The sequence below is a fragment of the Thunnus thynnus genome, chromosome 8 (genome assembly GCF_963924715.1).
Source record: "Thunnus thynnus chromosome 8, fThuThy2.1, whole genome shotgun sequence".
Classification (NCBI taxonomy): Eukaryota; Metazoa; Chordata; class Actinopteri; order Scombriformes; family Scombridae; genus Thunnus; species Thunnus thynnus.
In genome coordinates, this window is record NC_089524.1 from 17047980 (window position 1) to 17061906 (window position 13927).

Here is a 13927-nt window from a genome sequence, read left to right on the forward strand (position 1 = left end):
CGCTGCCGCTGATCCCAGAAACTCATACTTCACAACACTCGGTGCAATATTCTGAACAGTGGTGGAGGAAGTATTGAGATCTTTACTTACAGTAAGTAAAACTACTAATACTACAATGTAAAAAAAAACAACTCCTTGTCAAGTAAAAGTACAGAAGTATTTTCAGCAAAATGTACTTAATGATCCCCTCCAAACATATTTTATGATGTATAAAAATATTCTGCTTTGAATAATAATTTGTGTCTGAAATGGGTTTTCCACTTTCATATTTTACATTTTTCATATTTTATAATTTAATTTTATCCTCTTTTATTTATGCTTTTTTTAATTGGAAATGTTACACAAATATTGTTAATTTCAATAGTTGAACTGCTGGATACAAGATGTCTCCTACTTCACTTCACTCTGAGTGTATGTGCGCTGTGTTTCCACATCACACTTGTGTAAGTTGCATGAAAAAATTGTATTGTATTTATAAGGACAATGTACAGTTTTAAACATAAATGTTAACATTTGATACACTGCACCAGAGTTAGCTTTAAAGCTCATTTTTATCTGCAGTCCCTTACAAATAAAACATATAACAGCACAATAACAAACAGCACAAAGCAAAAAACACACAGGACTCATTATACAGAATACAAAGCTAAACACAATAGCACATCACATACATCCACAATGTCAACTAGAAATATTGGATAATAATACTGGATCATGATTGGCTCTTTACTAGTTGTGACATCACAAATCCTGCTTGTAGGTACGCGCCTTCAACTCAAGATTTAAATTGAGAAACTTTCCACTTTCAGCAGATAAATCTCAAAACAGCCTTCTAGAGTCAAACACATTATTCAACATGAAGCTCAAACATCTAACTGAAGGAGCAACAAGAAAAATACATTTTTGAGAGGACGGGGACTTTAAAGTACTACATTGTAGCTGGTCGAGGAATTAATGTTAAATCATAATCTAAAAAGTAACTAGTTATTTAATTACAACTGTTAAATAAATGTACTGAATTAAAAATATAATACAAATGAAAAAGTGAAGTTCAAGTACCTCAAAATTACACTGAAATACAGTACTTGAGTAAATGTACTAAGTTATTTTCCACCACTGATTCTGTACTATTTTAAAATACTATATGTTTTTTAACCTTTTCTAGTTGGCTGTTAAAATACTTATTCCCCTTTCCCACCTTTCATATTAGCCGTAGAAAAAAAAGCTATCAGTGGAGAGAGAGGAGAACAGATGAGGGGCTACACAAGGTCTTTTCTTCACTTTCTCATCGAAGCCTGCTTTGTTTTGTGCTGTTTGTGTTTCTCTGACCAGCAGACAGCCACAGTAATATGAACAGAGCTCTCTGGAGAGCTGCGTGAGGCAGGCGGAGAGGGAGAGGGCAGCCTTTCATTTGGAGGGGGGCTACTCTGCCTCCTCAACACAGACACACTCTTTTAGCTTGTAGCTCAATAAAGCACAGCTCACAGGTTACAAAACATGCTCTCCCTCAGCACACACACACACACACACATACATATCTGCATGTACAGGTCACATGCCTGAATGCCTACTCGCACACACACAAACACACAAACACAAACACACACACACACACACAGCACAGCGCAGCAAGGCAGTGCAAACAGGCTCTGCTCCACCAGGGGAAATCATGTGGTGCACAGCCCATATCAGCAGGGTGCCTCTATTTACACGGCCATGTAATTAGTTCACAATGTAACTCCTCGGGGTGGTATTCCAGAAACAGGTTTAGTGAAAACTCTGAGTTTGTTAACCCTGAGATGAGGGAAACTCTGGGTTTTCAGTTCCACAAAGAGATGTAACTTAAACTTGGGGTCAGTTACCATGGTAACTGACTCTGTGAAGCTAACCTGCTTGCTGGCAGGTTTTCTTAACGGACCCTGAGTTTCTCTGTGTCTCCTCCTTCTCACAGAGCCAGACGCGCTTTCATTTTCCCGCATTCATTCAGTCCGTATCAAAGCTCGCGTCAATTATCAGTGGTTTACTGTCTGTCAGAATCAAAATCCTGGTTGGATATCAGTTTGCTACTCAAGGGCTATCTAAAGTTACTGCTTTTATGCAGTATCAGTGATTTCTTTGAACAGCGTTTTTTGCTCTCACATTCAGATATTACACAGCGTGAATTCAGTCTCACATCAGAATAAAACCTCTGCATGTCCTTCTGTCACAACTCTGTGACTCTGTGCAAACAAGACAGCTGCCAGTTTGTTAGAGCAGCTCCTGCACTGAAATGTTATTGCATATGAAGTGTAATCTCAGGTTAAATTTACAGAATCAGTATGAAGCTTAAGACACATAGGATCAATGAATAATTATCTCCATCACTCGTGATGTGATTGGTCGCACCGATGGAACATAATTCCTATAATATTGGAGATTATATGTTAATATTTCTGAGTGAGCAGGATCGTGGTGTGGCTGCAGATTGAAAGTGAGGTTTTAGTAGCTGAAATAAAGTCACTGAATGCTGTTGAGCCAAAAATGTCTAAAAATGTAAACTCTACTGTATTTTAACCTTGATGCCTTTTCAAGTGCAAATCACCAAACACATTATTACTGGATCAGACTGTGAGCTTACGGTCATGTCTTTGATCTATATATTCGTTAAATCTTCAACTGTATTTTTCATTTTTATGTAGCTACAGCCTGATAAAGTCAGATTCCACTTTATCATCATTAAGGAAATTAAGTCTGGGAAAGGATAATCTCTATGAACAGAAATCTGCATTTGAATGAAGAATCTGGAGGCAACAGGACAAGATTTTGGTACCGGAGGTGTGCTGGTTTCCATTTGTAGTCTAAGTAGTATTGACCAATCACGTTTGAGCAGGCTTTGGTTGCATGCAGGTAAAAAGTCCGGGTGGAGAGCAAAACAGGCAGAACGCACTGGCTGAAATGCAATCTCGGAACCCATCAGCTATCGTCTGATGATGATTTAGCTTTTCATTAGCTTTTTATTAAATTTATCTGCATTCATATGCAGATATCTGTTTATAGAGATTAGCCGAAATGTCATCTGGACCGTCTCAAGTTGCTAATTGGACAGTAAACAAAGACCAGCACATGGAAGAGGAAGTGTCCTGGATATCTGCTGGCCCGAAATATTGGCCGTTGCCCCTGAGAGGCTAAATCATCATCAGATAGCTGATGGATTCTGAGATTCGATAAATGATGAATTAATGGACAACACTGAATATAACTTTATTGTGTTAACTTACTGACACTTTTCCCTGCTCTGACTCAGGCTCTTATTTTTAAAGATAAATGTGCACCGCCCGCCTTTTATTTACCTGTTGCCATGGTGAACCGTAGTATCGGAGCTCCATCGATAATGTCTTTTTTCATTCACCACGTGTGTGCTTAACTCAGAGTGAACTCAGATCAACAAACTCAGAGTTTCCCATCATCGACTCAGAGTTCAGTGTTAGACTCAGAATTTGTTGAACCTGCTTTCTGGAATACCAACCTGATGTGGACCTAATGATGCACAAACACAGTTGCGCACAAGCAAAGTGAACAACAACGTAAGCACAAACACATACTGCACACACACACACACACGCTCATGAACATATAAATCCTTTTGCTTTGTGTATTTCTGATGTTAGAAGCGGCTTGTTGTTGCACATTTTTTTGCAGAGGAGGATCATTATCCCACTGTGCTGTTATTATTGTGGACTATTTATTCAATAAGAATCTAGGTTGGTTGTCATTGGAGTGGCATATGGCTGTCGGTGTGTTAAAATAAATACAATGATGCAGAGATTGATCTTTTTTTTTACCAACATAATAGCTTGTTGGTGACAATTTTCACAGGAGATGCCAGGCAGAGAGAGAAAGAGAGAAAAAAAAAAAGGACACACATCCCATTATCACCTGACAGCACTGCTTTTACCTGATATTTTCAAGCATTATTTGTCGGCACTGAAGTTGTTTACCTATTAGAGTGAAAACTATAGCACTGCTGACAGACGGAAAGGGGGGAAAAAAAGGGAGAGAGAGGAGCAGAAATGGGTGCAAATTTTGATGATGTGTGTGTTAGATGCATGGCTGGCCTGTGTGAACTGCAGCCCCCCTCGTCTTTCTATCTTTGTCTCCCCTTTCTACCTCACTCTCTCTCTTTGTATCCCTCCTCTCTCTCTCTCTCTCTCTCTCTGTGTCTCTCTCTCTTCTCCTATCCAAAGTACAGGATAATGACACAGTTTTCCTGGGCTGTGAGAGCGAGCCGAGAAATGGTAACCATAGCAACTGCTCCTGTCCTGCTCAGCCGGCCCACTGTTGTCAGAGCCTAAGCGCTCTGCATTGTGCTAGCCGCGCTAGCAAAATCATTTGGGGTGTGTGTTTGTGTGTGTGGTGGTGGTGGTGGTGTAGGGTGGGGAATAGGCAGATGTCACTATTCCCCTTCTTCAGTTTCTCATCTGATCAGTGTCAGTGTCGTTTCTGGCTCAGTAAAATGCTGCAGTAATCATCACATTAATATCTTGTACACAATTGCTTTTCATGCAGCAGTTCAGGGAGTGCAGTAGGTAATTACTGGATCTCTGCTCTGACTAATGTTGACTGGGCCGGAGAGAGTAACAATAAACCCATCAGTATTTAGGGATGGAAGTGTTAAGTGAGGTTGGGGGATCGGCAGTGTTACTGGGTTCCTGCCTCCTCGCGGTGTTTGATTTTGGGCTTGTTTAATATCTCCCTGTGTCACTGCGAAAAGCAGGGGCCTCCATTGTTTTGACTGTGTGGGTTGTAACTTGCCATTTTAATTAACTCCCCAACCAGGAACTGCCTGCAACACCATTACTCTGCTTATTAACATGAAGGGAATAGAAGGGGGAAGAGACAGACAGAAAGCGAGTGAAAAGGAAAAGGCAGATACGGGGAGAAGAAGCGGGAATCAAAGGAAGAGCGAGCTGCAAAAAAAGACAGTGATTGAAAGGGGGTGCGAGCAGCAGCGGACAGGAGAGAGAGAGAGAGAGAGGGAGGGAGGGGGGCTCTGACTGAGTTCTACCTCTTTGGGGTTTGAATTTAATTGCCATGTACATCAGCAGCGAGCTACAATGAAGTACCAGAATCCCATACAATATATCATAGAGAAACCAACAGTGTCAAGATGCGCAAACGCTACGAAGACAAGCAGCGCTCCAAAGGGAGAAGAGCAGAGGAGATAAGTGGAGATGAAAGCGATACGCTTCAATTACTGGTTTGCAACAGAATTGAAATGAAAAACTAAAGCCTCCCCAGCACTAGCCAAAGTCATATGAAAATAACAATCCTTGCTTCTCTCCTGTGATTCTGGACGGGAGCCATCAGCTTTAAATAGTGTGCTGGGAGTATGAGCCAGGCTCTCCCTCTGTCGTCCTTCTTCCCTCCCCCTTATCCCTCCCCGAATCTCTATCGACAGCAGTTTTGTCACCCACACATCATATGCACAACAAATGCTAAGGCCCTGAACCTCAGTCACTGTTGACACAGATAATGAATCATACTGAAATATGCAACAGTGACACTCAATGCGGGGTTTGTGTTGAGTACCATCTCGAGTGTTATGCACTGCACTGTAATTCACTGGAACATCATCATTCATTAAGTAATTGTGCGTACTCCTTTCCCTTCCTCTTTTCAGCGCTTTAACGATCAGATACACTGGGATTGTAAGCTTTGTGAAAACATGTGCTTCATTCAAAAGTCCTCAATCCTGTGTTCGGTCCCCTTGAGCTTCATACATGTTCCACAATGCGGAATAGAAAAAAAAAATCTCCCATGTTTTGGTATTGGATTAAATCTCCAATTCATTCATTTGTCGATTAGCGAATGATTCATCCCCTGAGTTGCTCATATCCTCCAGGCGAGCTGTCACGAGTGGCGCACAGACGGCAGCCAGCCAGGCAGCATCCCAATCCCCCCGAGGACACGGCTTCAGAGATGGGCTCTTCTGAGCAAGGGGTGTGGGGGAGGGGTTCAGTGTCCTTGACCATCAATCAGTGGCCTCTGGTCCTCCCCCCGCCGCTCCCCTGAGAGAGCCCACATGAGACACTCCTGAGCCAGAACTGATCCTGTACACACCATGCTGTAAATCGGTCTAAATCCCTCTACATGCAAGGTTCACAGCAGCCACCAAGGGTGTCTTTAACACACTACAGCAAACACTAAAGGCAGTTTGTCTTTTTAATAATGGGCCAGTGTTCTGGTGTTCGGTAAAGAGTATAAATGGAATATCATGCACTGCTCATGACATTTGATGAGGGGATGCCGCGCCTTCAAAGAAATGTGTCGCGCTTCATCGTCTCCTAAGTGCTTACAAACCTAGAGCGTGCAAGCACTTTATAGAAGGCGATCAAGACATTTTCCATGCTTTACCTCACTTCAATCCACTGACAGTGAAATACACTCGTCCCCTCCACAATTCATCTTGTACCCTCTTGCCTGTAGCAGCCTGCCATATTGAGTTGGTGCACAATTGACTCACCGACCCATCAGCTCATTCATCCATTCCTCTCTCTATTCCTCCTGTTCTAGTACAAGCTAAATGTTCATCATGGCCAGATATGATGTTCAAGACTCATCACCTTCGTCTCCCGCTATGATCACCACACACCGCTGTTCCTCGGAGCCCTCGTTCGCGCGGACCTTCAAGCTCATTAGCCCCACCAATCATTTGCATTAGTGCTAGTAATGAAAAGCCTCCATTAATAAGATGGCCTTCAGAGATCATTTACCGTCCCCCGCCTCCCATCGCTGCCGTACACTCACCCCACCTCTTCCTCTCTCCCTGCCTCCCGCCACATCCTGGTACCTGCTGCTTATCAACACCCAGCAGAATGCTTTTTGGGGTTGGAGCCCAGGCTCTAATAGCTCCTCTCAGCATCAGTATCTGACTGGAGAGTGAATGAGCGGGAGAGACGGGTCACCTGATAGCTTACTGAGTGAGCTGGGGGCTCTCAATTGCAGGGAGACTTTGGCCTTCAGCTTGACTTAATCAACGCCTCTGTGGGGTATCTGGACACATAAGAGAACCCTCAGCACAGTTTGAGCTTGAGGAAGGAATCCCGACAGAGAAGACATTTCCTGCGTTCTCTGTACAGATACTGTTCCTTTTCATTATTGATTTACCTCTCTCTCTCTTACGGCCTCTCTTCCCTCCTCCTCCTTGAACAGAATGCGCATCTATATACCTTTCATTTGAATTGAATAGTCAAGTTATGAGTCTGGCATTCCAGAGAATCCACAATTCAGAGTGACCTACACACATGTTTATTGCACCTATCAATTCAAGGACATGCTTTATGCAGGAAATCAGTGGGCTTGCAAATTACGTACTTTATATGCACGCCTGATGGATAAATCTCCATTTTTAAAATGTTTTATGAATTTTTTTGTGTAACTTTGTTTTTTTCCTAAATCTAGAGGGTAAATCCACATCAGCATGTTCTGGGAATAACAACCCCCCCCCCCCCCCTCCAAAAAAAAGGCAATACAGTGTGAATTGATAATTAAAAGAGTGTTTTTAATCACAGCATTTCCAAAAGCATAATTACTTCATGACTTTGACTGTTTCCCCTAAATCTGTTTAATGTTAGAGGCTTAATAAAATGCACAGGGACACAAACAAATGGCGTCAGCATGTATCATGTTCGTGCAGCCTCAGTTTCCCCTCCTCTCTCTCTCTCTTCCTCACTCCGTCTCTCCAATAATCTCCCTCTCATATTTGAGTCTCTCACTCCCACTCTCTCTAATAATTCCCCATGCCCCCTGTCTCACCCTCACTTTTTTAATGCTTATCAGGGTTTTATTTCTGTACGAGTCCTGCTGCAGGCCCAAGGATTTCGCTGAGTCAGCCGCTGCTCGGCTCCTGCACCCCCGCGATGACAGTGACAATCTGGCCAGTTATGAGGAATGTCTTAGGACGAGCCGATGCTACTTGCATCTACACGAGCTGCTCCATCAATACACCCCGATAGCATCTGATCTCCATCCAGGAGGCAACGCTCTCTTTCTGCCCTCTCCTTTTTCGCCCCTTCTCCTTCGCCCGTAGACTCCCAAAATAGCAATCCCCCGCTGTTATGTATGTAGGATTATGATAAGACAGATCTCTTTTATCAATTTCCATTATGGTGCTGATAACACAGCAGGCCTGAATGTAGAGGGTTAAGTGCATTTTCTTCTTGATGGGTATAAGATAACTTTATCACTGCAGACTGTCTGGTTATCACAGTTCACCTGGGGCTACTTGAACCTGACTGGAATTTGCTCATGCTGAGCATCTCTGCACAAGCACACGAGCTGCTGCCAGAATTTGCTCAGATGGTCATACTGTATGCAGAGCAATCCATATTTTTTGTTCATATTTACCTACCCTGAGCTGTTAATTGATTTCTCTCAGATCAATTCGGTGGTTTACAGGAATTGTTGGACCAAAAAGGGCCAAATCAATTGCCAAGTGATTAGCATGTGCAGTGGATTATTTCTAGCTGAGGCACTGCATAAGACTTGAGGCTGCATGGAGTAGAGTCACAATTCAATGGAGGCACACGCCATATGTTTACATTAATTATTGCTAGCTCGAAGTCTGCTTTAGATAGTGTACGCCCATAGGCTGTGTGAGTTTCACACATGAAATATTCCTTTATTACGCCAAGACAGAACCTGAGGCAGTGAATGCACTCCAGTCTCTACTTTGCACCTTGTTGCTGACTGCCTTTGGGAGGTTCAGATAAAAACTCTAGTGTCCTGAAGTGGGCACCATTGATTCAGATGGATATTTTATACAGTACAAGCACCGCCTCTCGTATATACACACTACTAAACTCACTCTGGATGTATGAGAGAGTGAGAGAGTGTGAATACCTTCCTCTCTAATTCACACACTGAGATATGTTAAGTGGTTCAACAGTTCAAGGTCTCAGAACTGGATATGAACTTCCACAACCTTCCAGCAACTCCTGACACAATGTCTACACCAGCTTGGTGGACAATGAAAAAAAATAAAACACACAAAACGACACACTAACACTACTTACACGACCCTCTTGACACATGTAGCTTTGGGAGATTGCAGCCTGGAATGAGAATGAATCCCTTTTATACTGAAACTAGAAAACTAATTGTGGTGCTGTTAATTAATTCTTAATAGCCTCCGTCTGTCGGCCTGGAGATGGGCTGCACTAGAAAGGCTAAAAACTAAGTCACAAATGTCAGATGCTGTTAATATGGGGAGTGTATTTAAGGCAGAAATTAGGAGTGAATTTGATGTGTGTCACTTTAATGCTCTTCTATCCTCATTTCCGTGAGCTCACTGCAGACGGGAGGAAGGAAACATGTTCACCTCCAGTTCAGAGTTTTGAATTTCATTATGACAGGTAGGCCTCCTTTATACATTTCTACAAATAACACAGACAGAAGAAATGAAGAAATATAGTATACATACTCAGCAGCTAGTTGCCTAAAAGTGTCAATACTATCCTGTACTTAATGAATACTCCATTGAAAGAAGTAAAAGTCCTTCATTCAATAACAGTAAAGGCATTAAGGTATTATCAGAAAAATTAACCTAAAGTTCCCATTTTCAGTGTCTTTATATTAATGGATCACATGAGTAGTGGTACGTGAAAGGGGTTGCTTGTAGTGATGAATCCACAGATAATTATTACCCGACTACGCGGTTCCTCTCAGCTCTACAGAGTGTTTATCATGTCTTTAAGCTCTTTGTTTGGTTGTCTGGCCCGCAACTTTACTGTTTGGGTTCACAATCACTGCTCTCATGCAGAAAAAGTTCTGAGAAACACCCTGTCTGCCCAGCACCAAACGATAGGCAAAGTAGCTGGTGAAGATAGTGGAGCATTTAAAGAGCCAGATATTTCCTTCAGGAGTTGGAGGAGACCAAACCAGAGTTACACGGACTTACTTTCATCAGGTGGCCAGAAACATAACTCCAAATGAATGCTAATGCTGCTCTGTATCTGCTGGATGTTCTCTGATTTCCTCTGAAATGTTGCAGAGCGTGAACGTGGCTTAGCATAAAATGGAAATACTACTAAGTACAAATACCTAATTACAACTAGAAAATTAATTGGCAAATATTTTGATTATTTAAGAATTGTTTTGGCTTTTTAAAACAAAAATTCCAAAAATGTGCTAGTTTTCAGCAAATGTGTTGACTCAATGCTTTTCTTTGTCATACATGATAGTAAACTGAATATTTTTAGGTTTCAGACTGTGGACTGAATGCCACCTTTGACTCTGGGGAATTATAACGGGAATTTTGGTTATTTTCTTACATTTTATATACAAAACAATACATCCAGAAAATAATCAGCAGATAAATCGATAATAAGAATAATCCTTAGCTGCAGCCCTAGTCTGCTTCAGAAAAAAAAGATGTGTCAAGGTGCTTTGATACACCACAAAATGTTGCCAATGCACAGCTGGCAAATAAAAACAATGGGTTAATTTAAAAGTTAAGCATATGAGCCAAGCATGTCCAATTTGCTCTGAGTGTGTTCCAGGGTTTAGACGATTGTTTGGAAGTGCTGAGTTGTGTGACGTGTATACAATGATAATAACTGTGGAACACTACTGGAGGTTTTGCTTGTATGAAGAAATGACAGACAATATCACCTCGCACTGAAACGTGTCAGATCCTTAAAAAAGACCTTAAGTCTTATCTACTCCTCCACATACACCCCCATCTCCAAATCCACTTTAGCCTTTCCTCTGTAGGCTTATCCTCTCTGCCACACTGACACTATCGATGTGCAACTTTCATGGTTGCATAAATACCATAACCGATGATGGTGACACATGGTCTTTCCCTTTGATGTGGGACTGCACTTGGTGACTGCAACTCCCAAGTCTGTGAGTGAGTGCCACACTCTCTGCCTTTGTGTTCTTGTTTTTCACATGAGGTCAAACATTATTGACTGGGATCACTGAGGGGAATGAGTCTGCGTTTACCGACAAATTGGACTGGTGGATTGACCCTTGGTTCAACTCAGTTGGGTACCAGGAGCAGTAAATATCAATACGTCTGGTAAAACACACACTTCTCCCTTTGTAGCCTGAAAACACAGCAGATGGATTCACATTTACATACAGTATTCATCATCAAGTTGACTCACTGCTCTGATGACAGTGAATGTGAGCCTGGGAAATGTCACTTCAATTATATTGCATTCATTACAGGCCTTATATGGCAGAATATAAAGGTTCATACAATAGCTATATGAAAGGGGCTAATGCCATCTGTCTAGAAAATAATGATCAAAGTTCCACTAACAATTTAGCAAATCCTGTTTCATTGGTTATTAAGAGCCAGAATCCAATTACTGAATTCCTCTATCAATATTTCGCCCTGTATAATGTGTTAGGAAAAGAGTGAACCAAGATTAATTGGATCTGCACCTTTCCATCAAGACTACTTGTATTGTTAAAGCACTATTTCCAAGAAAGGATGTTATCCCATCCAAGCAATAAACACAAGATAAGAATAAGGTGTCAAAACAATAACACAATCACACTAACTCTTAAAAAAAAAAAAAACTTTTTCAGATTTAATTGCAGACATGCTGCAAGAGTTCGACTACAGATTGTGTCTCGTAACAAATAACCACCAATTCCAACTCTCTCTCTTTGTATGATTCATGACAACAAGCTTCGGTCCAACAGCGTTCAGCTACATGTACACTGTAATTGAATAATTTGTCACCCTGAAAACTCAATTAGTCAACCTGCAGTACTGCATACAACACCTCCAGAAGTCCAGAAGTCGTCAGATCTCAGTTCTCTTTAGCTTAGCATGAAATATCCAGACAGAAAGGATATGGCAGGTGATATTCTATATTATCATTACTGTCAACAAATCCCATCAAAAGACCAAAACCAACAACTACTTTCTGAGTCAGTCCTGCCTGAGGCACTCAGCCATAAGGCCATTCATTACTGCTGTAGAATGGTATGGAAATATTTGTTCATTTAAAAAAAAGGCTAAATATTTTTGTTCAAACAGCTGGGCACTGTAGATTTTAGCAAACATTATTCAAACAGGAGTAAAAAGTGCATTTGTTGGGGACTATTTTCAGCTTTTGGGATTTTGAGTGTAGGGTTGGGTACCGAACTCTACTTTTAAGGGTACCGACCTGATCACATCGGTACTACCGAGTACCTATTCACGTTAGATCCATTGGTGCCAAATTTCGGTACCTTGAGAGCGGGTTGTGCTGTGAATTCAAATAAATATTGATAAATATAAATTCTGATTGATTCCTCATGAGCCTTTTGAAAAATCCCTCCTAGTTTACCAACACACGTGCACCTGTACTTTTAGGTATCAGCCTTATTTTACTGTTTCCTGATCCCTTTCAGCCTTTGGAGCTGTGTTAAGTTACTGCTGATGAAAACATCTCCTGCTGCTGCTTCTTCATATTAAAAGCTTTCCACTCACAAATTAACAGAAGGCTTTTACTGCAAAGAACTTACAGGAAAATAAATGTGTTTCTTGCTGAGTTAGTGGGGCTCGTTAGCGGTGCTAACGAGGTTTGGAGGGTACTTGGTGAGTACTTACAGCAGCAGGATGGTGTATGAGGGGTTGACTCAAAATGAACTACAGTTCACATGTTCATTGTAATGAAGGAACATGTCACCCACTGCCATAGTGTGGCTCACTGATGTGTTTTGAATACCTTTTGGATACCAATGGAGGTCTATGGCACAGAGGAATAAGCTATATCAGACTTAGATATACAGGCAATACTCGTTAGTAGGTAGGACCAATTCATAACTGGTTTAGGTCTTTTCATGGGATTCATTGACACTAAGTAAAATATAGAACATCACCAGACTTACCCTTTAAACAAAAACACCTTTGAGTTGTTCATATAAAACTAAACAACCTCTAAAAATTATAAGTGTTGTGAGGATGTGTGTTTGTTGTATTAGTCACAGGGTAAATATGAAGAATTTATTTTGATGGCTGAGAAGGTGACAGCACATATTCTTGGGTGGTTTATCAATCCCCTCTCAGCTTTGGTTCAGACTAAATCAAGGTTTGGTCTGATATGGAGGAAAGAAGTGGGTTGCCAGTCATCTCAAAACCCACATCAATCAGTTAAATACAAACAAAAAAAAGTAAACACTATTAAAATCCAACAAAGTGCCAGACATGTAAGAGCAAAGCAAACGAACAATCATGGAAGAAGGGAATATTTCTTTGATCTTACCCTGTGCTTGGATTTCGTACTGTTTTAATGACAGGCGCATGGGCTCTTTTCCAGTCATATTCTGCTGTTTCATGGTGGGATGCAGATCTGTGGCTGGGAGCCCACTGGGAGCCACCCACCATCACTAAGATCTCCCCATGTTAGATGGCATTAGGAATAACAAATGTAAAGCAAATTGGTCTAATCCGCTCATTTCCTTTCAAATGTTCTCACACAATAGCGCCTGGGATTCTTCAGTGCTAATTAACAGTGTCAATGGTGACAGGACTTTGGCTTGTGAGTAGCTCAGCCCATTGATTGTTTCAAACACATTACTGTAATTCAGCAGGAAGCTGGGACTTGCATAAAAAAGTGCCGTTTATCACTTCAGAGGATGATACAGCCTTGGTGTATTGGGTCCCGAGATTATTTTGCCAAAGGCATCTCTCAGCATGCTCATTGACCTTTCTTCATCATTAGTGAATGTAAAGAGGGAGGATCCTTGTCAAAAGCCTTGAATAACTCATCAGCTGCAAGGCCAGGGGAATACTAAAGGGTTAATGGTTTTTGTTTGGGGCCTCCAAGGCTTTACCCTTAAGCACTTGCATTTCAATTCCTCCACTGCATGAGAAGGACTGAGGAGGAGAGTGGGGGAACTGAGATAGCAGCGAGCTGTGCAGGATGCATAAAAGTGTTTGTGC

General features: G+C 41.6%; 1 protein-coding gene across 2 annotated transcripts in view; it reads right to left on the bottom strand.

Moving 5' to 3' along the window:
- Positions 1-13927, bottom strand: part of negr1 (neuronal growth regulator 1) — a 164347-nt gene that overhangs the window by 4463 nt on the left and 145957 nt on the right. The window lies entirely within an intron of this gene.